Here is a 26,891-nt window from a genome sequence, read left to right as displayed (position 1 = left end):
TGTTAATTTGTAATCCCCACACAGGCGAATTGTATTGTCTTTCTTGACTACAGGCACTACTGGTGCAGCCCACTCGCTATGCTTAACTGGTGATATTATGCCGGTCTTCTCCAGCCGGTCTAGTTCTGCATCCACCCTGGCTTTCATGGCAAACGGCAATGAGCGGCTCTTGCAAAACTTTGGGGGGGACATCTGGATTTACAAGAATCTTAGCTTTGAAGTCACGCAGCGTGCCCAGTTCTTCGTTAAACACTTCTGAGTGTAACTGAAGCACATCCTCTATGGACCTTGGTTCATGCATCTCACTCACATGTTTTATTTCCTTCCAATCCAGTATAATTTTCTGTAGCCAGTTTCTGCCACATAGTGCAGGGCCAGGACCTTTCACTACAATAAGTGGTAGCTGCTCTCTTTGCTGCTTATAGCCAACTGTGGCTTCAAACTGACCTACCACAGGCATAGTTTCTCCGGTGTACGTTTTTAGCTTAACACTAGCGACATCTAGAGGTTGCTCTGGGAAATGCGTCAAGTACATGGTTTCAGAAATAATACTCACGGCAGCGCCAGTGTCGATTTCCATCTCGATGTCTTGGCCATTCACTTTAAAGTGCGTGTTGAAAGGTTGTTTGCAGTCTCCACTGGCTAGTGTGAAAATTGGCAATTCATCATCTTCTGCTTCCACATACTTTGTGTTCCTTTCGGCTTCATGGCGTCTCCTATTTGGTTGGGCAGCAGTAGTTGTAGCTCTGCAAGCCTTTTTAATATGTCCGGTTTTCCCACACCCGTGGCATTTCGCGTCTTTGAAGTAGCACACACTATGACTGTGATTTGTACCGTGGCACCGGTAACACCGGTTTCTCCCCATCGAGTTGAAGGAACGTGTCTCCACCCTGTGCACGGTCTCCGCGCAGGAGTCTGGTCTCTGGAGCTGCTCGGCGTCCTTCGCGGCTGTCTCCATACTTACAGCAATCTCGAACGCTCTGGCAAAAGTTAATTTATCTTCCGAAAGCAATTTTCGCTGGCACGCTTCATTCCTTATGCCACTCACTAATCGATCCCGTAGCGCGTCATCTAGCGTGGCACCAAACTGACAATGTAATGCGCACTGCTTCAGCTCAGCTGCGTAATTAGTGACACTTTCGTCTGGCTTCTGATTACGGCGATTGAAACGGAATCTCTCCGCTATCAGTAGGGGCTCAGGCTCAAAATGCGTGGTCAATGTACTCACAATTTCGGCAAATGTTTTGTCCTTCGGTTTAGCTGGCTGCACTAAATTTCTTAAAAGTCCATAGGTGGTTGGTCCCATTACGCTCAGCAATGTGGCCACCTGTTTCTCCTCTTTAATTCCATTCGCCTGGAAGAACTGCTCCAGTCTTTCCGTATACGCCGTCCAGGACTCCGACTTCGGGACAAATTCTCCTATTGTCCCAATTAAAGCCATCCCTTTGACTTTCCGTTTTTATTCTCGTCGCCAGTTTTCTGTGATGTATTTTCATTCCAAAATAACGCACGCGGAAACAGCCAGCTCTTTTGCTGTGAGTTGTCTTTACTTGGGGGTCAAAACAGGAAGTCAGTACAGGTGTCCCAGGTGTCCTTAAATAGACTTAGAAATTACCCAATCCCCAATCATGTTTAATACATCACAGACACCTCCACATATAACAATGCAGAAACATGTGCTTACAGACGTATATACATGCTGTTACATAACATGTACAAATGTTTAATGCAAGTAGCTCTCTCTCAACACTAAAGATTTCACTCTTTTACCAAATGTTTAACTTTTTAAAAACAACTACCCATACATTTTCAGCTTCTCAATAGCTGCGTGATGCTCTGAACAAGAGCAAGTCAGTCTCAGTGTGTCACCTCACCCTTTCACTCGCTGTCACTGTGCGTGGAGCTCACGCTCCGTGGCTCCGCGGCTGCCCTCCTCTGTCCGCCAGTCCTCCTCTGTCCGCCTGTCCTCCTCTGTCCGCCTGTCCTCCTCTGTCCGGCTGTCCTCCTCTGTCCGCCTGTCCTCCGGCTCACGGAGGCGGCGCGTCTCCATCGGTAGCCCATCGATGGCTCGCAACGGAGCCGCCGAGGAGCGTGAGCCGCGGGGCCGAGCCTGGTGCTCCACGCAGCCGCCGCGAGCACCAGGCTCGTCTAGTAGCCTATTAGTTAGCACTAGTTGCTCAACTATGCAACTAATTTCTCTCTATGTCTAAATGAATAGCTGCATGATGGTCAGAAGAGAAAACTAAAGTCACTCTTAGTGTATGAACTCACCGTTGTCGCTGTCACTAAACATGTTGCTCACGTGCACTGCGCCCCAGGCTTGTCGGTTAAGGCTGATTAAATATTTCATGTTAACTTTGGGTATCTGATGTGGGCTTTTAACGGTATTAAAACGTTTCTTTGTGATTTGATGACTTGCAGATTGAATAATAGCAAATTGTCTCACTGAAATGAATCTTAAGTCATGACTTACCTTTAGCAGCCAACAGCAGCCTGCACATGCGCAGATGAACCAAGTGTGTGTCAAGTGTGTGTTCGATCCTACCTAGGTCCGACCAGTTGGTGGCAGTACTGAGTTAACCTCATGTAAGCACACTTAAAGGTAGGGTAGGAGATCCTGGATTTTGAGTCCAGCGAAGCTGCATTTTGAAAATACACAGGTAAAAAGTCCCAACCCTTTTCTTCACTTTCCCCCCGAAGGCACGCCTCTAGAGTACATGGACGCGCACGAGCACGAAGGTGCACGAGCGCTGTTCTGACAGCAAGCATCGATCGTTGCCATATTTAGTATTTAGTATTTAGTTTATGCTAACTATACGTTTAATAATGCTAGGTGCTAGCCAAGCTGGCTCTAGTTTAGCTTCCTGCCAAGCTTCTGGATGCGTAATTCGTTCACGAAGCAGGGTACGCGCACAGGGGGAGGGAGGGGGAGGGAGGAGCAGATTGCAGTTTGATAGACGGCATCAGAATCCAATCATTGTTAACGGTCCGTTCAGTATGATTGGATAGTGTTTTTCCTAGATTGTACGTTCTAGAGGCAGAGCTACCAACTCTCACGGTTTCACCGTGTGACACACTCTTTTGCCTGTTTTCACACGCACACACGCCACACATCACATTTCACACGGCAAAAACTAATAATGCGACCTTGAGCCGCGAATACTCCTCCCCGCCGCTAGTCGGCGCTAATGAGCGCCACTGAACCCTCTGCGCTGCATCCAGAGTCAGCAGCAGAAGAAGAGAAACAGCGGTACAGCTTGAGAAAGTCTGATGGATGAGAGTAATACCACAGCCCTTTTACAGACAGCCGTTCCACTTCCTATTCGCCCCATTATAAAAAATGTGGCTGCAGTTCAGTTGATTTTCTCTGGGGGCGCTGGCGAGCGAGTGCAGAATGACCATTTTCCATAGGGCTGGCGCTAATAACTCAAAAAATGTCCCCGCTAGCGACTGAAACCTGAAAATATTACTGTGATTTCTGACAGAGCGATGTGGATTTATATCAAAAGTACAATAACCTGGGAGTTATATCTTTCTGTTTTCTTACAGGTCTGGCATTTGCGAGTCAGTCTCCGCTAGCATTTTGCTAACGGAATCTGAAGAACGCACAGCAGATTACGACCGGCTGCTTTACGGCACTCGTCCACTGTGCCAGAGTGCTAACCTGGTGCCGCTAACAACAACCAAAGTTAAACCAGAGGCTAGTCAGAGAGTATGTAAAAGGGCTGTGCTGAAATCTGTAACTATTTGAGCTAACACCTCTCTGCTAGCTCAGCGCTAGGACTGACCATGCCGTAAAGTGATGCCACATGCGTGACGTCACTCTGGATGCAATACTGACAATAAATGTGTATTTTAAACAAATCTAGTGAGTCTAAAAAAATCAAACCAAGTGCCGTTTGAAAGGATAATTTATCCTTCCTTTAGGAAAATGAAAATGAAAAAATATAAAAAATTCTATCCAAAGCAATGGCTGGATCTAAGGTGGATTTCATAGTACCACCATAGAGTTCGGCGTGCTCTGCACTGCTTCGTTGGCGCCCCTAGAGTGCAGTACCACCCGGAAATAGCCGCCAGTTTCCCCTCTCCTCATAATAGAGACTCTCTGGTAATACATTTACAAGGTATGTTATTGTTAAAGGCATATTCCGGTTTTTAGCACTTTGAGCCTTATTTTGAGTTTGTTTATGATGAACTATATCAGTTCTGGTGCTAACTTGCACAAAAGTCTGTGTTTGGCGAAATGCATTATTTTCGTTAGCTACTTTTGACAGCTGGTGTTTTATTTTTGTGGGAACTGTGCAGAGCTAATAAATGCTTGTTGCTAATGCTAAGTAGTCATCCGCCTACATTTTTCAAAAATTGTACATTTCCACTTTTATTGTTCACACTTTTCACACTTATCTTTGCAGTGTGCACTTTCAAAACTTCATCAGTTGATATTTTATATAAAATGCACCCAAACTCATCAACTTACAGATCCTGAAATTTCAGAAACACATAACACACATAACACACATTAAACATCTTTCTGTGGCAATGTCTGCTTGGGCCTGGGATAATGTTGAAGTCACCAGAAACTTGAATGACTTGCATAAAAAAATCAATTCTCAATCTTGCCATTATGGTTTACATTAAAAAAAAATCAGAGGGCTGTGAATCAGATGGGATTTGCCATTATTCACCCCAGAATTGGTTAAAATGCAGGAAATTGCATCTAAGAAATAAAAAAATTTCTGGGGGAGGACCCCCAGACCCCCCACACAAATGAGATGTCCCTCAAACTTAGTTGGTGGTGGAGTGGCAAATTATGTCCCCACCAATGTCAACACCATTATTACGCCCTTGCAGCAGAGTGTCTAATCCCTCTCTGAGTGTTGATTTGCTGGAAATGGCTTGTCATTACGTCAGTCGGTACGTCAGTCGGTACGTCAGTGACGTTGGTTTGCCAAGGCGAAATCTGATTGGTAACGCAGCGCTGTCTCACTACAGCAATGTAGTGTTATTCGATTCAAGCGAATTTAGGATTTGCCATGTCTAAATAGTAGTGGTGGGCCGTTATCGGCGTTAACGTGCTGCGATAATTTGAGAGTCTTATCGGGCGATATAAAAAATATCGCCGTTAATCTATTCTCAAAGTTGGGTTGGGAACTGGGTCAAAATAGGTAGCCTAAGCAAACTGTGATGACTTTTACCTTGATATTTTAGCTCGGGTGTAGGCCGATGTACTTTGTCTGCCGTTAGGTGTGATGAAAACAGAAGAACGCCACTTTGCAGATCCTGTGCTAGGCAGTTTATGGAGGTCGCTAATCTGTGGGGGATAGTTGACAAAATCTGCTCTGTTGGAACAGACAGCGCTCCTAATATGGTGGCCGCAGGGAGGATACTGCGCGTGTGGCGCAACAGAGACGCACTGCACACAACGCAACAGCAGCACCACCTGGCCCTCCCAACAAGTGCTGAATATGAGAAGTTGGCGAAGCTAGAGAAACTGCTGGAGCCATGCATGTGAATAAAGGCTGATTCATACTCGGCGCAAACGCGCAACTGTTCTGGCTCGAGAACCATTAATGACGTCATCGAAAGCGCCAGCCCCTTCACAGTTCCTTCAGCTCATAAGCGCAGTTTGCGCCGAGAATGCGTCACATTTGCAGTTCTCTCCAGACCAGCGAGCGTCACTGTTGAGGAAACAAGCTGAAAAGCATATGAAGAAAGCACACACAATGCCACCTGTGGTGTCACGTCAGCAGAGGCTGGCACATCTGATGCGGAATGAATTTACTCTGGGTGTAGAACTGTATATGTATCTCAGAGCTAAGCGGCTGCGGCAAAAACAGAAGAGAAGGTGGAATGTTCGTCCTTTGCAACAAGACGAACTTTGTCAAACGTTGTCCCAGTGTAACTTCATAGACGTGTCATACAGATGTTTGTAGAGGGGCACCCTCTCGGTCACCGCGGTCTCTGCAGTGTTCATTTTTTCTTTTTCTTGGTCAGCTGTTTCCGGTTGAGCGCGCGTGAAGTCAGAAAAAAAGTTGTGTGCGCGCCCTTGCGCCGCGCGAGGATTTTCTAGCTTGCGACGGGGGGCGTGGCGGAATTTTGGGACACGTGACCGTTTGCGCCATTTGCGACCAGCTAGTATGAGCGAGGTCGCGCCGAGTAAGAATCAGCCTTTAGCTGGTCTGCCTGCTGCGTGTACACCAAGAGCGACCTCGCTGGAGAAGCTTCGCTTGAGAATTTGCTTTGGTAGCTTTGGTAGCTTTGGTAGCTCGTGACGTCACATTTAGAATGTTCAATTCTTAAAGGCGGCTGTGCAGCACCCCCGCAAGAAAAAAACACGAGGAAAGTGAGGGCAGGGACACGAATAAACGTGTTGTTATTTACAATTTGTTATACAAGATATACATCACGTTACAAATTAATTAAAACTACATTATGTACACCTGAGAAGAGCAGGAATAGCAGAGGCAGCTGTGAAAAAGAAACTAAATTCAAAATAAAATCCGAAATAAATCCGAAATAAAACTTAATTCCAGTGAGAAAGGTATGCGTGGGGTTACTACACTATTGTATATAAGCACTCGACACGACAATTGCAACAGTCTCAGGAATAAACGACTATTGTTTGGATAGGAACTAAAGTTTACACGTCTGTTTCCGCGAACCCCACGGATTGTCGGACCCCTGAATGAGCCATTTTAATCTAGATTAATATAGATTAATTTCAAGATTTCAGTGAGATTAATCTAGATTAAAAAAATTAATCTATGCCCACCACTACTAAATAGTCACCCTAAAATCGACTAGAATGGAAGAAATTGCATTTAAGAAATGCTAAATTTTCTAGAGGAAGGCTCCACACTCTGCACTATTGCATATTCATAAAATGTATACATGTATCTAGATCATATCATACAGATATATATATATCTGTAATGTGGAACAACTTCTGAGATGCGTGTCGCGAACCGACCCGCTGAAATCTCACTCCAAGGTTTTTGGAAAAGTTGGCAACCCTGTAGAGGCCACTAAAACTTTTCATATTTGTGTCAAAACTTTTAATTAATTGGTTGCAATGGGGGTGTGAAGAGTATTTCAAGCAATATGTAAAAAAATGTTCCAGAAAAAGATCCCCTACCCAACCTTTAAACACACAAAACCGGTTTTCATTCATGTGGGGTAGACCCTAAAAATTTGACAGGGCCTTTTTTTCTAAGGATTCAATGCTCTTCTTGGTGGGGACCAGCATTTTGGTCCCCACGAAGATTATGGTCCCCACGCTGTGAGTGTGCTGTCAGGTGGTGGTTCCCACGATGTGACAGACACACACACAGACACCAGGAAGTTAACCAGCTTGGGCTGCTGCTGATTGGTTGGCAGACACATCTGTTTCTGTTTGGCTCTCAGTCTCCATGTTGCTGATCCTGGATCTGCTGAGATGTCCCAGGCCATTGTTGGCTTTGATCCTCATACATTTAACTTTGTCCTGAGAAAGGACAAGTTCCAAAAAGTCAAACAGGGACTAGTTTTGCATTTGACGTAGCCAAACTGCATGCGCCTGGAGAAGCCAAAAGGCTTACAGCACCTGGTATTCCCGGGCGGTCTCCCATCCAAGTACTAACCAGGCCCGACTCTGCTTGGCTTCTGAGATCTGATGAGATCAGGCGTGTTCAGGGTGGTGTGGCCGTAAGCCAGCAAAGGAATCACAAACCAGCTTTTTATAGATTCTGAAACAGAATCTGTTATTGTATTCTGACTTCTAAAATAGAACTATACTGTTTAGAGAAGACGCAGTTTATGAGCATGTCGTGGGATTGAGCTTCCCTGGTTTCTCTATATGACAACGGACACAAAACTACACACAGGGAACAGAGGCTTTTGACAGACACTAAGTTATCTGAGAGTCCCATTTTCAGCTGCAGAGAACAATCACATCAGGGAAGTCAACGTGCAGGCTCAACAGCAGCCTCTCAAGCCAGCTCTCTGGTAAAAATAGGGGAAAGGTATGGTTCCAGCACCTATATAACATATATTTGTCACAGGGACTGTGGCTTACGGCCACACCGCCCTGAACACGCCCGATCTCGTCCGATCTCGGAAGCCATGCAGGGTCGGGCCTGGTTAGTACTTGGATGGGAGACCGCTTGGGAATACCAGGTGCAGTAAGCTTTTTTCTCTTCTCTCTGCGGCCTGCATGTAACATCTGACCATCACCCTGTGCCACAGACACACTGCAGTTTTTCATTTAGTTTCAGACTTGTTGTTGGATTCAAATGTTGATGAGTTTCTGTGGCAGATAGGCTCCAGCCCCCCCGAAACCATGTAAAGCAAATGGAAGGATGGAGAGTTTGTTCCATTGAATGTAACGTTATCCTGAAGATAACAGGCAGGATTTGAACCAGCTGTTGCACCACTGGCAAGTTATGGTCTCTGTGAAACTCACCAAGCCACCTTCACACTTGAAGATGTTTCTGGAGTGTTTTTCAAATCATATTTTTAGTGTTTGGAGCTGAAACTTCACTGAGTCATAAGGTTTGATCCCAGAACCTCTGAGGTTGAAAACATTCTCCAAACAGTCTGAGCTATTCTTCCAGACGCTCAGATGTGCTGTCCTACAGCTCTTCTCTCTGGAACAGCAAATGAAGAAGTAAAGGAAGTAAATCAGATCCTCTATGTGTCCAATGAGTGTGATCCTGACCGTATCCAAACCAGTCAAACTTGTGCTTAGTTCAGGTTAAAGTTGAAGGTTTAGTCAGTGGTGTTATTTATTTAGTCCTCTGAAAAGCAGATCATAAAGCAACTGAAGTTTGGTGGATTAAAGCCTGCTGTTTAAAGCACAGAGCAACGTCACCTCCCAAAGCCAACCCTGCCACTGGCTCTAAAGGAGAGGAGCCTGTTAGCGGAGGGCCCTGCTCAGAGTCCTGCTTTAGTGAAATACAGCAACCAAGTAAACCTGCCAGACTTCTGTTGGGATCAGACTGATCTATGAGGGCTTAAAGATTCCATAAAGAGAAACATGCAGCTGAACCTAAATAAAACTTGAACAGAGAACTTACAGGAGAGGTTTTTAATGCTTTTATGCATCAATCTTTACTTCATTGGCTCCCTCCATGGGATTCAAATTTGTAACATTTTTCTAATAAAAGAAAAAGATGTCAAGGCTCAGAAAGCACCTTTATTATTGTTTTACTCTGTAATATGTAGGATCCATAAACTCATTTATCACCAGCTCTATCAGCATGGAGAGAATCTCCTTTTCTCCCAAAAGATCCCCGGTGCTGCTCCTGAGCTGTTTCTGTAAGTTTATCACACCAGCTGGTGAAATGATATGAGTCCCTCTACAGTTGTTGGAGATATCAGCTGAGATTCAAACTAAAAGACACATTTTGTGTCTGAAACTGAGAGACTGTTCAGGTGGGACTGAAAGCAGATTCAGAGGGTTGTGATGTATGTGTTTCCACCCAAATGATCTGATAACTGTCAGAGATGCAGCAGTGCTATGAAATCCACTTTAGAAGCTGCAGTTATTGGACACAATGAAAGCTGAGCATCTCTGTGGCTCAGAGGAAAACTGAGCAGCAAATGTTGTCAGTCTAAAGCTGAAATACTAAAGAATACTGCTCCTTATGTGGAACACACCAAACTCCAGAGAAGCTGGAAGCACCACTGCCACTGAACTTGTGACATCATCACAGTTTACGCAACTTCCTCCAACATCTATGTCTCTTGAGGCCTTTACAAAATATATTTCTGACACTGATTTTTCTGATGAAGTGCTTTGTTTTATTGCCACTTAAATGAAGCAAACAATGCCCTTGTTGTTTAAACTGCACCAACGTTGATTTATCTCTGTAATGTCTTGTGTTCTGTTCTGGGTGTTCATTCATTACAGATTGTCCAAATAGTGAAATCTAAGTGAAAAGAAGCCCTGATATAAAGCAGAGCTATTCATGATAAATGCTCTTAACCTGTTGTAGTTTCAGTGAATGTGATCAACACTCTGCAGCTGGTGTATTTAAGGTGATTTCTATAGTTTCTATAGAATTATTCTATAGTTTATATAACTTACAAATGAGGATATAACGATGCAGCTAACAGCAAAGCTACATAGAAGGAAAAGCATCAGCCAGGCTCTGTCAGAGGTGACAGTGTAGAAACAGAGTGCAGGCATAGAGGGAAGTACAGGTTAAGTGGTAAATTACATTTCTACACCTGAACAGGGACTTGAACCCTGGACCCTCAGATTAAAAGTCTGATGCTCTACCAACTGAGCTATCCAGGCCCTATGAGAGTGTGTCTGAGTGACAGCTGACATCTGAAACACTTCCTGAGTCCAAAGCTGTGACGCTGTTTTCTGAACAAACGCCTGGTTGATGTGAACTTGTGTTGCAGCCACTGAGCATAAAGAAGAAGGCCTTCATGGAGGGAAACAGGGAGTTAAGGAGGAGTGTGAAGAAAAAAGGAAGAGAGCAAGTCGGTGGGAAACTATCTGCAGCAGAACAGTGTGAGGGATGTGTGGTCAGGAATGGAAAAGCTCACAGGCTTTGGGATAATGTGGGATCAGACAGATGGAAGAGTTCAGACAAACTCAGCATGCTGCTGCCTCCTGCTACAGACCTCACATCCTCCATGTACCAACAGCTTCCCTGTCACACCTCAGCACATCTACATGAAACTATCACATCTATAGGAAAATAAACTATCGCCTCATCTGAATACAAACAAAAGAGATGATTGTGGATTTTAGGAGGAGCAGCAGTCAGCTGAACACGTCTCCATCCTCGGTGAAGAGGTGGTTGAGGATTACAGATACCTGAGGGTTCACCTGGACAGCAGACTGGACTGGAAATGCAACACTGAGGCTGTCTACAAGATGGGACATTCAGTAAACTATTCCTATAACTGTATGTATGCTAACTGAGTTGGCATGGGTTGGTGCACTGAACACATGTTACAGAGTTTAATATTTCTGCATCTTTTAGTAAAAACAGGAAAGAATGAGTGTATATTTCCAGCCAAATTCCCAATAAAGCTGATCTCATCCACATATTTTTCTGTTTCTTCTGTCAGACGGCTAAACTGAAAATCAGCCCATTAAGACTACGTGTCAACTCGTGGTCACTTAAAGCATGTCCAGACTGTCGCTCTGCTCTAATAAAATCCTGATTTTATAACCGCAGCCTCATGTGAGAAAATCCCCCTTCAGGTGACTTAAAGACAACATGTTGGCAGCGATTTCAGCTGCACTTACATGCAGCGTGATGTCCCACAGAGAAAGTTAGAGGCAGCAGAATGTCATGAAGGTTTCCTGCACAGTCTATCCCGTGCATGTACGCTGGGACAACATGGTGGTCCAGTTAAATGGACGAGTACACCTGGAACTGAAGCTGGACTTACCTGTGCATGCAAGCGTTCTGAATGTCCTGATCAAGATAAAAATATGTAACATACAGAACAAAAAGCATCCATCTCCAGCTGAAAACATGAAACCTGCAGACTACACATAAAATGTTCCACTGGGGACACCGACCCAAGTTGGTTATTAGGAGGAAATATCATAAATATCCTCAAAACCAGTTTTCCTCAGTGTGCAGACTTCAGGTTTTTGCTTTAAGTTTTGTACAAAGAAAATAGACTCAAATGTAACCTCTCTTCAATGCATATTCAGAACTTATTTAAATCTCTTCCAGAAAAACTCTGTTTTGATCGTTTTCTTTAAAATAAAGATTTTTAAAAAGCTAATTGACCATGTGCTCTGTTTTACATATAACACCAGTTATAGAGGTAAACACGCAAAGTTAGCATATTGACAGGTTTCAAATATATGTTTCAGTGGCGGCCGTGCTTTGGCTCACTGGGCCTTCAGTGCGGGTTTACCGTCCATTCAGAGTCGCTATTTAAATCCGTCCTGAGTGCCCACATGGATCTGGATCTCACTAACCGTGCTGTATGCCAATAAACACAGAGAGACAGCTGTTAGAAGACTTTCTTCTGCAGGTTTCCTTCTGATTTATTTATTTTTTAAACACATATTCAGCAGCAGGATGTTTATTCATCAATTAGCCTACTAATAATGAACTATGAGAGAGATTTCACTGTTGAGAGCAGCTACCGTTGTTATTGTTATTATTATCACGTATATCAGCAGTTCAGAATATTTGATAATTTATTTTTATAATATAATATTTATACATGTAAATAAAATACATAATACTCACAAGAGTTCCTGATTATTATCTATTTATTGACATAACACTGAGATGCTCCATATGTTAGTCCATTGTTGCCAGTTAACTGCAGCCTTGCAGCTTTCAGCAGCAGCTGTTACCGCTGAGCAATCAGTTCCCTCTGCACTGAGGATCATATGAAAGCAGCTCCTGCAGCTTCAGGTTAGTGTCACAGGGCTCTGAACTTTGTGTTAGTGCAGTTTGGCAGCAGCAGGTCCCAGGCAAGCTTTAATTATATTGCACCAGAATGAGGTGAGTAACTTCTAGTCTATCCCAGTGCTTCTAAGTGGTGGCACTGAACCTCTGCTGCCTTAAATGTCTGAGGCAAGCAGAACCTCATTTGGTGGCAGCATTACACTATGAATATGCAGCTAAGCTCAACAGGACTGGGCATGTTAAGGGGAGGTGGTGGTTGGACCCCACTGGTCTCTAAATGTACTCAGAACTTCATATGAGATGTCCCTGTTTCTGCAGGGTTTTGTGGATTTCTTGTGTGCTGATTGGAAGCATCACCTGCATTCCTGCACAAAGCGGTAAGCTAATCCCAATCAAAGCTCAGCAACTAAAAGCAGTTTAATTTGACTCGGGGTGTAAATGGAAGGCTGATCTTAATTCTCCGTTTCCTCACCCATGTATTCAGTTTATGGGCAAGCTCTATCTAAGCCAACGTATCAGAAAGCAGCTGGAACCAGTGGTTCTGCAGCACAGCAGCATGGCGCTCAGGGAGGTCAGTCTGGAGCTCCTGGCAGCAATTACCAGTTTGAAGATGGGAGCTGGAGCCTTTCATCTGACACCAGCGGCGAGGACGAGCCAGTCTTCACTCCTGTGACCGACGAGGATCAAGTCTACGCTTACAAATCTCGGTCCCGCTACAACCAGAAGCGTGTGCTGTTCAGCCAGTTCCGCTACAGCCCAACAGAATCTGAGCCAGACCACGGCAAAACATCTCAGCACAAGGTTCCAGTTCAGAGCGGCTTCTGAGGATCTTTCTGGTGAGGCTCATTTTACTCTGCATGTGTGCTCTCTGTAGCTGCTGGTAGGTGACTGACTTTCTTTGTCTTGCAGATCTGCATATTCTAGAGGCATCGCTGCTGCTGCCGCTTGAATAAATGGCTTTAACTTGAATACCTTGTTGCTCCATCAAATGGCTCCTAGCTGTCTCTGGGTCATCCAGTTGTGGGTTGGAGGGGATAGTTGAGGGCCTGACAGGTTGACATGACTTAATCCTATAAATAAGGTGTTGGCATTAACTTAAGGACAGTAGCTGCTCAAAGGTGAGCTTGTGAAGGTCTTGACGGCTTCAGCTTGGAATGCATTCCCAACTAAAAATGGCTGAAAAGCCAACTGCAGCTCTCCCACAGCAGTGGGTAAAGGTGTGGCCTTGAGCTCTATCAGAAGATTCCACTGCTGCATATTGTGCTGAGGGGGAAACCTTTTGAATACTTGTAATGAAGCTTGTGCTGTACAAGTGAAAAGATGTGGCAGCTACTTTAAGGCCACATTTATAGAAACATATCCCCCCCCCCTGTTTTCAATAATAACATCGTGCACACAACATCGTTTTAAAAAAAACTTGTCATTTACAGCAACCCGCATAACTACGCCGTCAAGCGCCATAACTATGCCAAACCTATTGGCGGCAGTTTAGGGAAAGGAATAAGGCCATGCAAGCCAATAAGAATAAGTCATCCGGAAGGAAATGTCTCACAACAGTTCCGTCCATAGTGTGTAAGCATACATATGAAAAAGTAGATGAAGAGAAGTCACATCAGTCGTCCTCGTGCACTGTTAAAAAAAAAAAAAATAAATGTAATTTTACAGGAAACATTCTGTAATTTTTCACAGATTTTTTCCTGTTTTCCAATAAAACAATGGAATTCCAGTAGATTTACAGATATTTTTTAGTAATTTTAGGTTTTTTGTTTAAAATTACAGTTAATTATCCGCAATGTAAGATTACATTAATATGATGTTTTTTAATGACAATTTATTGTATTTGTAGATCTTATCTTTAATTTTACATACAATTTTCTGGATGTTTTTACGGGTTTATCACCATTTTCCTTAAAACAATGTAATAACTGTAAATTAACGGATACTAGTAGTAATTTCAATATTTACCTTTAGAATTACATGTAATGACCAATAATATAATTTACATTATTTCTATGTTTTTTACATGTAATTTAACATGTTTCTTTCATATTCAAATTTAATTTTACATCAAATGTGATGTCATTTTACAGATCTTTCCTAATAATTTTAATCAAGAAATGTATATAAAATTACAGAAATCTATAATTATTTCCACAAAATTTCAGGTTATTTAGCATTTATTTGAAGTGATTTCATGTTTTTTAACTGTACATTACTGAAGAAATACAATTGAAAATGTTATTTTACGGAACGTGTACTTTAAATAATGCAGTTTTACAGAAAGTATTCCTAGTGCTGACCAACATATCATTGGGGTCATCAGGTGGGACCCTCTTTTCATTAGTGTTTCGTCTAGTTGCCTTCATTTTTCTTCAATACCTGCAGCTAAGCTTCTTAATACTTAGTTATGTCGCCACATATACCAGCCTTGTGACAGACTAACCTTACAACCTGACAAAATATGCCTTAGAGTTGCAGTACCTGAACATAACGGGTCTCCATTTACCCAGAGTTTTAGGTTCTGGGGAGATGGCAATACATCATATTTTGCCCCTATCAAAAATCTAATACTCCTTTCCTACATACTCCACAGCTCTTTCCAACTAAGCTTTGTCTTCTCTACACCTTCCCAATTCAACCACCGTCCCTGCTTAGCCTGAGCCACAGCCTTTGTGCCCCATAACATTTCCTCCTGTCTACGAACCTGCTCAACAACTAGCTTTCTCTTCTCCTTGGGACCTGCTCTACTCCCCGGGCCAAGCCTCCCTGGCCAAGCCTCCCCGGCCTATTTGCACATTACCCACAATCTCTGCATGTCTAAGAGCAACCACTACAGGCACTGTAGTAAACATTTGCTACATCCAGAAATATAACATGCAAGTCTTTCTTCTCAATCTTGGCTGTCTGAATCTGATGCCAAATCATGCTAGTGTGCTCTAAACACCCTGCGAAACCTGGTATTCCTGCCTTCTGCATAGTAGTATCTATTAAGCTGAAAACCCTAGTTCACAGCTTCAGAAGTTTTTTTCCCTTTTATTTTATTTGACTATATTCGCTACACTGTAACTTGGTAAAACTCTGTCAGTTTAACTGGTCAAAATGCATGGTAGAATGTAAATAACTACTATGTCCTGGACATAATTTTATTTGTGTATATAAATAGGTATGGTTGTCCTTTACTTTGATTCAAAGTAAAAGACTGAGGAAGAGTGTCATGTTTAATGTAAAGATACTGCATTTGAAAAAAAAAGAAAAAGAACTCAAGTCATTGTGTACCAGTTGTATGCAGAATGTATGTTATAATGTTAAAATAATAATGATAATATATATATATATATATATATATATATTGTGTGTGTGTTAGGGAGAAGGAGTTGCAATGTTTCCTTTTTTTAAAATAATAATAATGTGTGTGTGTATATAATATATAATAAAAATAAATTATTTTCATTTATGTATTTATTTTCATTAGAAACGCACTTCATTCACTTCATGCAATCAATCTATGCAGATTTTTCTGTTCAAATTTCAAAGTTGGCGCCTATTTCCAGTTAGCTTCGTCCCGCCCAAAACGACCAACCGGCCAAGTTTGAAGAACACAACGCTCCTTCAAACGGGTTCGTAGCGGGCATGTCATGAGTCAATCACATGAAAGACGTGCCCTAATAGGAATTGGGCTCATGATCTCCAAGGAGGAGTATGAGACACCCACAATGGACATTGTCAACCAAACGCTTTTATAGGTAAGTGTCCCAGATAACGCATGTGAACGATATTTTAATTCATTTTCATACCTCGAGTGGACAGCATTGAAACTAACGTTAGCAGCCCTCGAGTGGACAGCATTGAAGCTAACGTTAGCAGCCCTCGAGTGGATAACATTGAAGCTAACGTTAGCAGCCCTCTGATAAATTGTTACCATTAAATAAGCTGTTAGCAGATAACTATCGTTTTGTATAGTTTTGAGACTAAGTGACTGATGGCAACCAGGTCATTTTATTTGACAGCTGAAGTATTTATTGTTAACATGCGCTTTCGGTCAAAGCCTTTTCTAACATGGCCAGATGTTAGTCGTAATTGTGTTGCTCTTTGCTGATATATGTTCATAAAAGTTGTTATCCGTGATATGAATGCGGTCAAACTGCTGTATGCTGCTCTGTGTAATGTCCCACTCATCCTGCATGAGATCTAAGTTTTTTTTAAAATTTTTTTTTGTTTTGTTTAAGTAGTTTTGTTCGAGCATTAGCATGCTAAATTAGCCTGTTCACTGCTGTCTTCCCTCGCAAGAGTCTACTCTGTTTTTTCACCATAAAAGTTTATTTCTTTCTATCGCCCCAGGTGTGGAGATGTTTGTTCGCTTGTGTTTAAAATAATGTTGTTAATCTCTGGCTCTGCCCTGTACAAGTTTGTTGATGCTAAATTATACAGATGCCTGCTGAATGTGATATTAGTCTATTTGGATTTAAACGTTAAACTGAGATTTTTTTTTTTAAAGCAGAACTTTAAATACTGAAGCATTGAAAGCAGAAACTTAACCTGTTTAAAGGACCAATGTATGTTATTTCTTGTAATTTAATTTTACTGTACTAAATTGATTATTTTATTGTAAGATTTAAGTTAAAAAGCCTTTTCTAGCTCACACACAGCTCACGATTTCTGTGTTTCTGTTTCTGTTGTCACCGCAGTTGCCAAGTAAAGATTTAGAGATCCAGTCCTGACTCATACGTCTCCTTTCCAACTCGGGACACAACAGAGACATACAATGGAGATGGGTACATATATTTAATATATGATAGAGGATGACTCCCAGTGATAATGACTACTCAACCCAATGAGACACAACAAAGACTGTGCTTCTCTTAAGTGGAATTACTGTCCTATTTCCTTGGAGATGGTAAGGACAAATAACATTTTTCCAATCCATAAAACTAGATTCGAGCTTGCAATTAAAGCCTGTGCAGATGGACATACTTCCTACCTGTGTCAGCGGAGATGCACTGGCTGTCATTACCACCAGAGGTGCAGCAAGACTACGATGTCTATAGATAAATTACATTTTTGGTACATGTTAATTTGTGAGCTTTTGTTAGCTTTGGACAGAGCCAGGCTGACCTTTTTTCTCCTGTTTCTCCATATGTGTGTGCGAGCTGCTCGTATTGATGTCATGCCTGTAAAAAAGCAGACTTCGACCTGGAGAAGGTAAGACCATATTTATTTCTCAGTAAAACTCAGTATATAACTGCATGAATCTATTTCGGAAAGAGAAGTGTTATCAAGATCTGTGATTGACATGTTTAATGTTTTAATTTGAGCAAATCTTACTTTTAAGAATATAATGTTGATGGGAGTAATGTGCTGAGTGTAATCTCTAAAGAGAATATTTATCACTCTTTATTTCTGCTCTTCTGTGTCTCTTAGTTTGGAAATAAAGTGGCACATTGTTGGCTTTGCTAGAAGTGCTCAGTGGCTTGTGGATCACAAGGCAGACCCCAGCAGCCGAGCAAGTGAACAGACCCCAGCAGCCGAGCAAGTGAACAGACCCCAGCAGCCCAGCAAGTGAACCGACCCCAGCAGCCCAGCAAGTGAACAGACCCCAGCAGCCCAGCAAGTGAACAGACCCCAGCAGCCCAGCAAGTGAACCGACCCCAGCAGCCCAGCAAGTGAACAGACCCCAGCAGCCCAGCAAGTGAACAGACCCCAGCAGCCCAGCAAGTGAACAGACCCCAGCAGCCCAGCAAGTGAACAGACCCCAGCAGCCCAGCAAGTGAACAGACCCCAGCAGCTCAGCAAGTGAACAGACCCCAGCAGCCCAGCAAGTGAACAGACCCCAGCAGCTCAGCAAGTGAACAGACCCCAGCAGCTCAGCAAGTGAACCGACCCCAGCAGCCCAGCAAGTGAACAGACCCCAGCAGCTCAGCAAGTGAACCGACCCCAGCAGCCCAGCAAGTGAACCGACCCCAGCAGCCCAGCAAGTGAACCGACCCCAGCAGCCCAGCAAGTGAACCGACCCCAGCAGCCCAGCAAGTGAACCGACCCCAGCAGCCCAGCAAGTGAACAGACCCCAGCAGCCCAGCAAGTGAACAGACCCCAGCAGCCCAGCAAGTGAACAGACCCCAGCAGCCCAGCAAGTGAACCGACCCCAGCAGCCCAGCAAGTGAACAGACCCCAGCAGCCCAGCAAGTGAACAGACCCCAGCAGCCCAGCAAGTGAACAGACCCCAGCAGCCCAGCAAGTGAACAGACCCCAGCAGCCCAGCAAGTGAACCGACCCCAGCAGCCCAGCAAGTGAACCGACCCCAGCAGCCCAGCAAGTGAACCGACCCCAGCAGCCCAGCAAGTGAACAGACCCCAGCAGCCCAGCAAGTGAACAGACCCCAGCATCTCAGCAAGTGAACCGACCCCAGCAGCCCAGCAAGTGAACAGACAGTTTGAAATGATCTGACGATGATCCACGCACAGTATGTATTGCCCAAATTGAATGTATTCTAAAATTATTTTTTACATTTGTTTGATTTGCAAGAAATGGTTACAAAGTTTAATGGCCATGACCTAAGTCCAAATATTGCTGATCGTCTTCATAAGCTCCTCCTGTACTTCACAATTGTGGAACAGAGTCCAGCTCCCAATCCACATTCATTGCATTGAGAAAAAGGGCTCAAAATTACTAGGGATGCACCGATGTATCGGCTCCTCCGTAACTCAGTGGGGTTAAGCACTTTGGATCGCCTTGTTGCTGAAAAGTGCTATATAAATACACTTCACTTCACTTCACTACACTATATGGCACTGAAAGGATCAGATATTTGGCTAAATTACAATAAGACTGAGTTATTAAGTGCATATAGACACCTTAATCTGACAAGAAATTGGATTGATACTGTTACTCGGATCGGATTAAGACCCCGAGATAACTTGGTTGAAAGTCAAATTAAACTTGCTTGTAGGCGCTGAAGCACGTGGTGAATTAGACTTCGCGTTCTGCGCATGCTCGAGATTTTTTTCCCGGGGTTGGGAACCGTAAGTCGCCATCAGTTCCCTGTTGTAGTCGCCATCGGAAAAAAAAACACCGCGATTGAGAATGCGCCGTTGTGCATCGCATTTGTGCAATAAGCAGCTCATCACAAATTAAATATACGAAATATAGAGGGACGTAGCTTCATCTTGCTCTTCATTCACCATTTTCTCGAATGCCTGAGTTTGGTGTTGAAGGGGTCAACCGGAAGTGGCTCTATCGATTTTGGAAGTAAAACACTATATTGAACAATTATATAAAGTAACTGCTGAATACCTTACATTTACAGAGATTGCCTTGTGTTTTTCTTTCAAATTAAATTGTTAAACAGTTTTTGTTCAGTTTACTAAAATGATTGTTTAATACCAAAAATTTACAGATATTATCTTTAAATACACATAATGTATTTTGATGTACAGTGTTTAAGTTTCCATTGTCCAATTCACTGAAATAACTAATACTGTAAATGTGCAGAAATTCCTATTTGATTAAAGATGCATATTTAGTTTATACATGTGTCATTGTTGTTTTACTTGGGGAAACCACATTTATGCAGCAAATCAGTGTAGATGGACAAGACGGTTTCATGAAATGACTACTAAATACCCTTAATTTACAGGGATTGGCCTTAAATACAGCTATCTTTGATGTATTTTTAATGTACTCTGCTTTTTTACCCACTGTCCAATGAACATTTTTAAATCTTGTAATTCTTAAAAATTACAGAATAATACTGTAAATGGGCAAACGTTTATCGTTGGTTTAATGCATTTATAGCATTTTTATACATTATTTCTCAGTCATTGTACATGAAAGAACAATATTTAAACAGGAAATTACTCTAGATAGATGAGGCCATTCCATGAAAAAAATACTAAAATACCCTTAATTTACAGGGACTGACCTTAAATGTAGCTATTTTTTATGTATTTGTAATGTATTTAGCTTGTTTTTCCACTGCCTAATGGTTGTTTTTTAATATACTAATTCTCTAAAATGACAGATTAATACTGTAAATGGGCAGACATTTACCTTTAGTTTTATGAACCTAGTTCGTTTTTATATGTTAAAACTTTGTTATTGTACATGGAAAACATAGTATTTTAACATGAAATTACTGTAGATGGACTGGGCTGTTTCCTAAAATAAATGATGTATACCGCAAAATTACAGAGATTAATCTGAAAGTTATCTTATTTTAATGTTTTTTGACATAAAATGTATGTTATTTTACAGTATGATGGCATTCATCAACTATAATATACTGTATTTTAAGTCATTTTGACTGTAAAATTTATTCTGTATTTTTACAGTTATTGTATGTAATTCTGTGATCCAGTTATTTACTGTAAATTTACGGTATCCGTTTGGAATCTTTGCTGCCAGTGCTTTTACCGTTTTTTTACCGTTTTTTTTTTTACAGTGTAGCCTACCCACATTTTACCCATTATTAATGCCTAAGGTAGTTTAGTAAATAGGCTATAATTGGCAGAATAGGATATTGTCTCGAGTTTTTCATGTGCCATGGAACCAGACACTGTTTATTTGGTGTAAGAAATTAGAGTGGCCTATAGGTAGGGGTGGGCGTCGACACAACAGAAAACAAATCTCTCACCTCCCTCCACTTCATGCTCAGTTCTCCTTGTTGCTTCTGATTCTGTAAGAATTTCCTCATGTCCATGACCACGATGACAGCAACCCATCAGTGTGTAGTGGTTCATATAGCCTACTACGCTTCAATTGGCAAAATGTGTGGGCTACTATCCGCTGATAAATATGACGAGCAGGGCCGCAGCATCTTAACTTACAAATCGCGCGCTACGCGTCACACACGGTCCATTCGCTGAACAGGCGACGCACCCAATGCCTGCGAATACAACCTCCTCACTTCACTCTTTGGTAGACCTATGCAGCATTGGCTAAAGTAGGATACGTGGTTGAAGTAGGGAAAATCGTGCCTATGTTATTCATCCTTGGCACATATCAGTCTTAGCGTAGTCTGAAGGATGTATTTGGGAATTTTTACAGGGGCACAACGCATGTTTACAGAGGAACGTGCACCGGTAAAAAGTGTCTGGTGACGTGCCTCCATTAGATTACCAAAAGTATGACTATGCTACATACACCTTACTTCAAAAGTACACTCCTTCGGGTAAGTAAAATTCTTGTGCCTTGTGCAAACCTCTGTGCCAGTGAGGATGCTCGGAAGATCCTAGAATCATGAACAGTGCTTCAGGAGTGCTGGACTTCCAAAGCAGTCTGTACTTGGAGGCACTTCATCTCATGGCTTTAACTATTCTTGAGTTACAGAAGATTGAACTCGGACTATATCCAATGTTTTCACATATGGAGATAATTTGAATAACATCAAGCCTTGATTTATGCAGAGATTACATGAATTTCAGAAATAAATCACAAAAACCACTTCCTGAGGTGGTTCCAGTTCCTGCTCTTTATTCTTTCATCAGTTTTATGAGCTATGTGGCGCTGTGGCTTAGTTGGTCAAAGTGCCTGTCTAGTAAACAGGACATCCTGGGTTCAAATCCCAGCAGTGCCTTAAGGTGTTGTTATGTACATCAACATGGTGCCATAACTGTGTACAGCAGTGCTTCAGGAGTGCTGGACTTCCAAAGCAGTCTGTACTTGGAGGCACTTCATCTCATAGCTTTAAATATTCTTGAGGTACAGAAGATGGAACTGGGACTTAATCCAATGTTTTCACATGTAGAGATTATTTGAATAACATCAAGCCCTGATTTATGCAGAGATCACATGAGTATTGGAAATAAATCACAAAAACATTTCCTGAAATGGATCCAGTTCCTGCTCTTTATTCTTTCATCAGTTTTATGAGCCATGTGGCGCTGTGGCTTAGTTGGTCAAAGTTCCTTCTCTTGTAAACAGGAGATCCTGGGTTCAAATCCCAGCAGTGCCTGTGGGCCTTCAGAGTTAGCTATAACTTAGCAAAGAAAACAGCTTATTATCAGCTTTCTACTAAATCATTTTCACTGGTCCACTTAATGAAAGTGCGTATAAATAGCACACAGCTTTTAAAGTCTCATTTATACCTATTTTATGCTTTCAGAGTTTAATTTTCCTCCGTTCACACAACACGTCAAATGGTTAGGGCAGGGGTATCCAACCTTTTTCCCTCTGAGAGCTACTTTAACAAAATAAAAAACGGCCGAGAGCTACTCGTGTTTTGTAACATTTATTATCATCGCTCATTTTGAACAAACAAACTCAATAAGCCTTCCTTTCACTTATCCTTGTTATATATGTCCATGTCACTGTATCACACTTCACAAAACTATTTACATGCACCAAGACATCTGAAAATGAAATGTTATTATGGATCACTTACAATTTCTACAAACCAAGAATCAAAAACTTGACCCAACATAACCTTTTAAATCATCAATATATCAGTAAATGGCAAAATCCACATAAAGAACCACATAAAGAACAATAAAAACCATTTAGTTCAGTTCAATATTCAGCAGTGAAGGTGTGTGTGTGTGTGTGTGTGTGTGTGTGTGTGTGTGTGTGTGTGTGTGTGTGTGTGTGTGTGTGTGTGTGAGTGTGTGTGAGAGTGTGTGTGTGTGTGCATATTAGTACACATGCTAATTATGATAAATCTATTCTGCCATTAACCAACAGCAAACAGCAGCGAGTGCTGCTCAGGGGCCCACACAGCAACGAGCTGCAGCGGGGGGGTCTGACCCAGAGCAGCACTTCAGCAGCCGGTCCGGTACAGAGTACCATGGGGCAGCAGAGTCCAGCTGTGGGACAGGTTCTGGGAGCAGGAGGACCGAAGCAGCGGCCATCATTAAATTTGGCAATGGTATTTGGACACTTACACACTCATAACTGACCATGGATGTCTGACTCACTGGATTATAGTTACACAATATAGTCCTCTAATGACACAGTCCTTTGTTTTTATTTCCTTCCAGTTCAGCAAGCAGAGATTTGGTGGTGCTCATGTTGCTGCTGCAAAGCCAGATCTGAGCAGAGCCCAAAAAGCAACCCAGATAAGTAGAGATCAAAGAGCAACCTGTTTTATTAATGCAGCTGTGTTCTAATGCAAGTTACTTATGACTGAATGCTTTACAGAGCCAAGTCACAGACTCTGCTGAAGCAGGCTCCAGTTCAGCAGCCAGCATTGCTGTCTCAGTGAGTAATTACACCTGTTTGAATACAGTCTATTACAGTGTTTCTATACCAGATTATTAAGAATTGGAAAACAAAATTAAAATATAAAAGTACATAAGCTAAATAATCATGTAGATGTGTAGAATAATAAATGAAGGTTTTATTGTGTGTGTTCCTTGCATTGCTGTTACAGGGTCCAGACCCTCAGACAGCTGCTCAGGTGGCTGTACCGGTTCCTGCAGCAGTGTGTGCTTCTGTGTCAGTAAGTCATTTAAGATTTTTATAAAGCATAGAGCATCTGCAGTGATTTTTACAAGTATCAAGTATGTTCATGTGTTGTTTTCTCATTGCCAAGACTGCAGACCCCAGGACTGACACACCTGAAGCTTCAGCGACTCCCCAGCTGCCCCGCCGGTGGGCAGAGGGCTTGCCAACTGCAGATCACAAATGGATGGCAAAGAGCGTCCTGAAGGTGGGACCCCAGGGGAAACTGGAGCTTCAGCAAAACCTGAAGCTCTGGTATTATCCTCCAAAGCCAAGCCAGCTGTACCACCAGGCTCCTACACCGGACGGCTTCTTTGTGCATCCACTGCTGGCCTGGATGGCGTATAAGTTGTGGAAGGTGAAGGTGGTCTGTCCCAACCCTGCCTGTGGCCAGCACCAACTCACAGAAACAGGGTTGCATAAGAGGGCACGACAGGTCCTGGACGTGGACAGGATGTACAACATCCTGAGACATCACATACCACAGATCCTCTCAGCAGGAATTGATCAATCATGCAATCTGGTGTCATTTCACAACTGACTAGCCTACTCAACTCATCTTCTTTCCAGAACACAACCATGACAGCACACACCTGAAGGTTCCACCGAGATTTGAACTCGGATCATTGGATTCAGAGTCCAGACCTTTATACCATGGAACCATTGCTATCATTAACGTGCAGTCATACATCTTCACACAAGGATGAAATAAATAATGGAGGAGCAAGTAATGTTTCCGCCCAGTTTCGAACTGAGGACCTTTCGCGTATTAGGCGAACGTGATAACCACTACACTACGGAAACTGGCTCCATACCTGTTCACGAGTGTTCCTCAAGCCAAAGAATGAGGTAAGTTTTCCCAAATTTTGTTACTCGCGGAAAGAGATTGTGGAGTTGCAACAAATTGAGTCAGAAGTGGGATTGTAACACACTCCTGTGGGAGAGCATGGATAAATAGAAGCATCGTAAATGAATATGCAAGAGGAAACCAAAAAAGATTCAACTATCAACACAGAGGTGTGACATCACATACCACAGATCCTCTCAGCTGGAATTGATCAATCGTGCAATCTGGTGTCATTTCACAACTGACTAGCCTACTCAACTCATCTTCTTTCCAGAACACAACCATGACAGCACACACCTGAAGGTTCCACAGAGATTTGAACTCTGATCACTGGATTCAGAGTCCAGAGTGCTGACCTTTACACCATGGAACCCCTTCCACAGTCAATTTACGCTCTCAGTCATGCAAATGCTTGACCATGAAATGGTTTTAGCAACGTGATTTTTTTTGTCAATTTTTCAGTGATACTCTTACAGCTTGTATTCTCAGAATTGGCACGATAGTCAAGCAACACATTCTGTATCTTTTTCAATGGTCAAAGGTTAAAATCCGCCTGTCAAGCGGAGGAACAGGGTTCGATTCCTTGACCGAAGGTTGCCATTTTCGCTCAGCAGCTAGGGATTCGCCAAAGTCCGTTTCAAACCATCAGAAAATCTTTTTAAAACCTGCAAAAATTGACTTTACATGTCAAGAATAGCAGATGAGGCTCCCCTCCTATCCATAATTATGAATATGTTGATGTTGCTATCATTAACGTGCAGTCATACATCTTCACACAAGGATGAAATAAATAATGGAGGAGCAAGTAATGTTTCCGCCCAGTTTCGAACAGAGGACCTTTCGTGTGTTAGGCGAACATGATAACCACTACACTACGGAAACTGGCTCCATAACTGTTCAAGAGTGTTCCTGAAGCCAAAGAATGAGGTAAGTTTTCCCAAATTTTGTTGCTCGCGGAAAGAGATTGTGGAGTTGCAACAAATTGAGTCAGAAGTGGGATTGTAACACACTCCTCTGGGAGAGCATGGATAAATAGAAGCATGGTTAATGAATATGCAAGAAGAAACCAAAAAAGATTCAACTAGCAACACAGAGGTGTGACATCACATACCACAGATCCTCTCAGCTGGAATTGTGCACTCTGGTGTCCTTTCAAAACTGACTAGCCTACTCAACTCATCTTCTTTCCAGAACAAAACCATGACAGCACACACCTGAAGGTTTCACTGAGATTTGAACTTGGATCACTGGATTCAGAGTCCAGAGTGCTGACCTTTACACCATGGAACCCCTTCCACAGTCAATTTACGCTCTCAGTCATGCAAATGCTTGACCATGAAATGGTTTTAGCAACGTGTTTTTTTGTCAATTTTTCAGTGATACTCTTACAACTTGTATTCTCAGAATTGGCACGACAGTCAAGCAACACATTCTGTATCTTCTTCAATGGTCAAAGGTTAGAATCCGCATGTCAAGCGGAGGAACAGTGTTCGATTCCTTGACCGAAGGCTGCCATTTTCGCTCAGCAGCTAGGGATTCGCCAAAGTCTGTTTCACACCATAGCATCAGAAAATCTTTTGAAAACTCTCAAAAATTGACTTTACATGTCAAGAATAGCAGATGAGGCTCCCCTCCTATCCATAATTATTAATATGTTGCTGTTGCTATCATTAACGTGCAGTCATACATCTTCACACAAGGATGAAATAAATAATGGAGGAGCAAGTAATGTTTCTGCCCAGTTTCGAACTGAGGACCTTTCGCGTATTAGGCGAACGTGATAACCACTACACTACGGAAACTGGCGCCATACCTGTTCACGAGTGTTCCTGAAGCCAAAGAATGAGGTAAGTTTTCCCAAATTTTGTTACTCGCGGAAAGAGATTGTGGAGTTGCAACAAATTGAGTCAGAAGTGGGATTGTAACACACTCCTGTGGGAGAGCATGGATAAATAGAAGCATCGTAAATGAATATGCAAGAAGAAACCAAAAAAGATTCAACTAGCAACACAGAGGTGTGACGTCACATACCACAGATCCTCTCAGCAGGAATTGATCAATCGTGCAATCTGGTGTCATTTCACAACTGACTAGCCTACTCAACTCATCTTCTTTCCAGAACACAACCATGACAGCACACACCTGAAGGTTCCACCGAGATTTGAACTCTGATCACTGGATTCAAAGTCCAGAGTGCTGACCTTTACACCATGGAACCCCTTCCACAGTCAATT

The 26,891-nt window shown here is 42.5% G+C and overlaps 8 non-coding genes across 8 annotated transcripts; 3 read left to right on the top strand and 5 right to left on the bottom strand.

Moving 5' to 3' along the window:
• Positions 1-7,570: 7,570 nt before the first annotated feature.
• Positions 7,571-7,689, bottom strand: LOC142392982 (5S ribosomal RNA). Its single transcript, XR_012771608.1, has one exon. It is a non-coding gene; the product is annotated as a 5S ribosomal RNA (ribosomal RNA).
• Positions 7,690-8,047: 358 nt separating this feature from the next.
• LOC142393465 (5S ribosomal RNA) lies at positions 8,048-8,166 on the top strand. The gene has a single exon (XR_012772069.1). It is a non-coding gene; the product is annotated as a 5S ribosomal RNA (ribosomal RNA).
• A 2,040-nt stretch (positions 8,167-10,206) lies between these two features.
• trnak-uuu (transfer RNA lysine (anticodon UUU)) lies at positions 10,207-10,279 on the bottom strand. Its single transcript has one exon. It is a non-coding gene; the product is annotated as a tRNA-Lys (tRNA).
• Positions 10,280-21,874: 11,595 nt separating this feature from the next.
• trnat-agu (transfer RNA threonine (anticodon AGU)) lies at positions 21,875-21,948 on the top strand. Its single transcript has one exon. It is a non-coding gene; the product is annotated as a tRNA-Thr (tRNA).
• A 303-nt stretch (positions 21,949-22,251) lies between these two features.
• On the top strand, positions 22,252-22,326 carry trnat-ugu (transfer RNA threonine (anticodon UGU)). The gene has a single exon. It is a non-coding gene; the product is annotated as a tRNA-Thr (tRNA).
• Positions 22,327-24,541: 2,215 nt separating this feature from the next.
• On the bottom strand, positions 24,542-24,614 carry trnai-aau (transfer RNA isoleucine (anticodon AAU)). Its single transcript has one exon. It is a non-coding gene; the product is annotated as a tRNA-Ile (tRNA).
• A 1,772-nt stretch (positions 24,615-26,386) lies between these two features.
• trnai-aau (transfer RNA isoleucine (anticodon AAU)) lies at positions 26,387-26,459 on the bottom strand. Its single transcript has one exon. It is a non-coding gene; the product is annotated as a tRNA-Ile (tRNA).
• Positions 26,460-26,803: 344 nt separating this feature from the next.
• Positions 26,804-26,875, bottom strand: trnaq-uug (transfer RNA glutamine (anticodon UUG)). The gene has a single exon. It is a non-coding gene; the product is annotated as a tRNA-Gln (tRNA).
• Between the last annotated feature and the right edge of the window lie 16 nt (positions 26,876-26,891).

Source organism: Odontesthes bonariensis, chromosome 11 (genome assembly GCF_027942865.1).
Source record: "Odontesthes bonariensis isolate fOdoBon6 chromosome 11, fOdoBon6.hap1, whole genome shotgun sequence".
Taxonomy (NCBI): Eukaryota; Metazoa; Chordata; class Actinopteri; order Atheriniformes; family Atherinopsidae; genus Odontesthes; species Odontesthes bonariensis.
The sequence above is the reverse complement of the archived record's forward strand: the minus strand, read 5'-3'. Positions and strand labels throughout refer to the sequence as shown.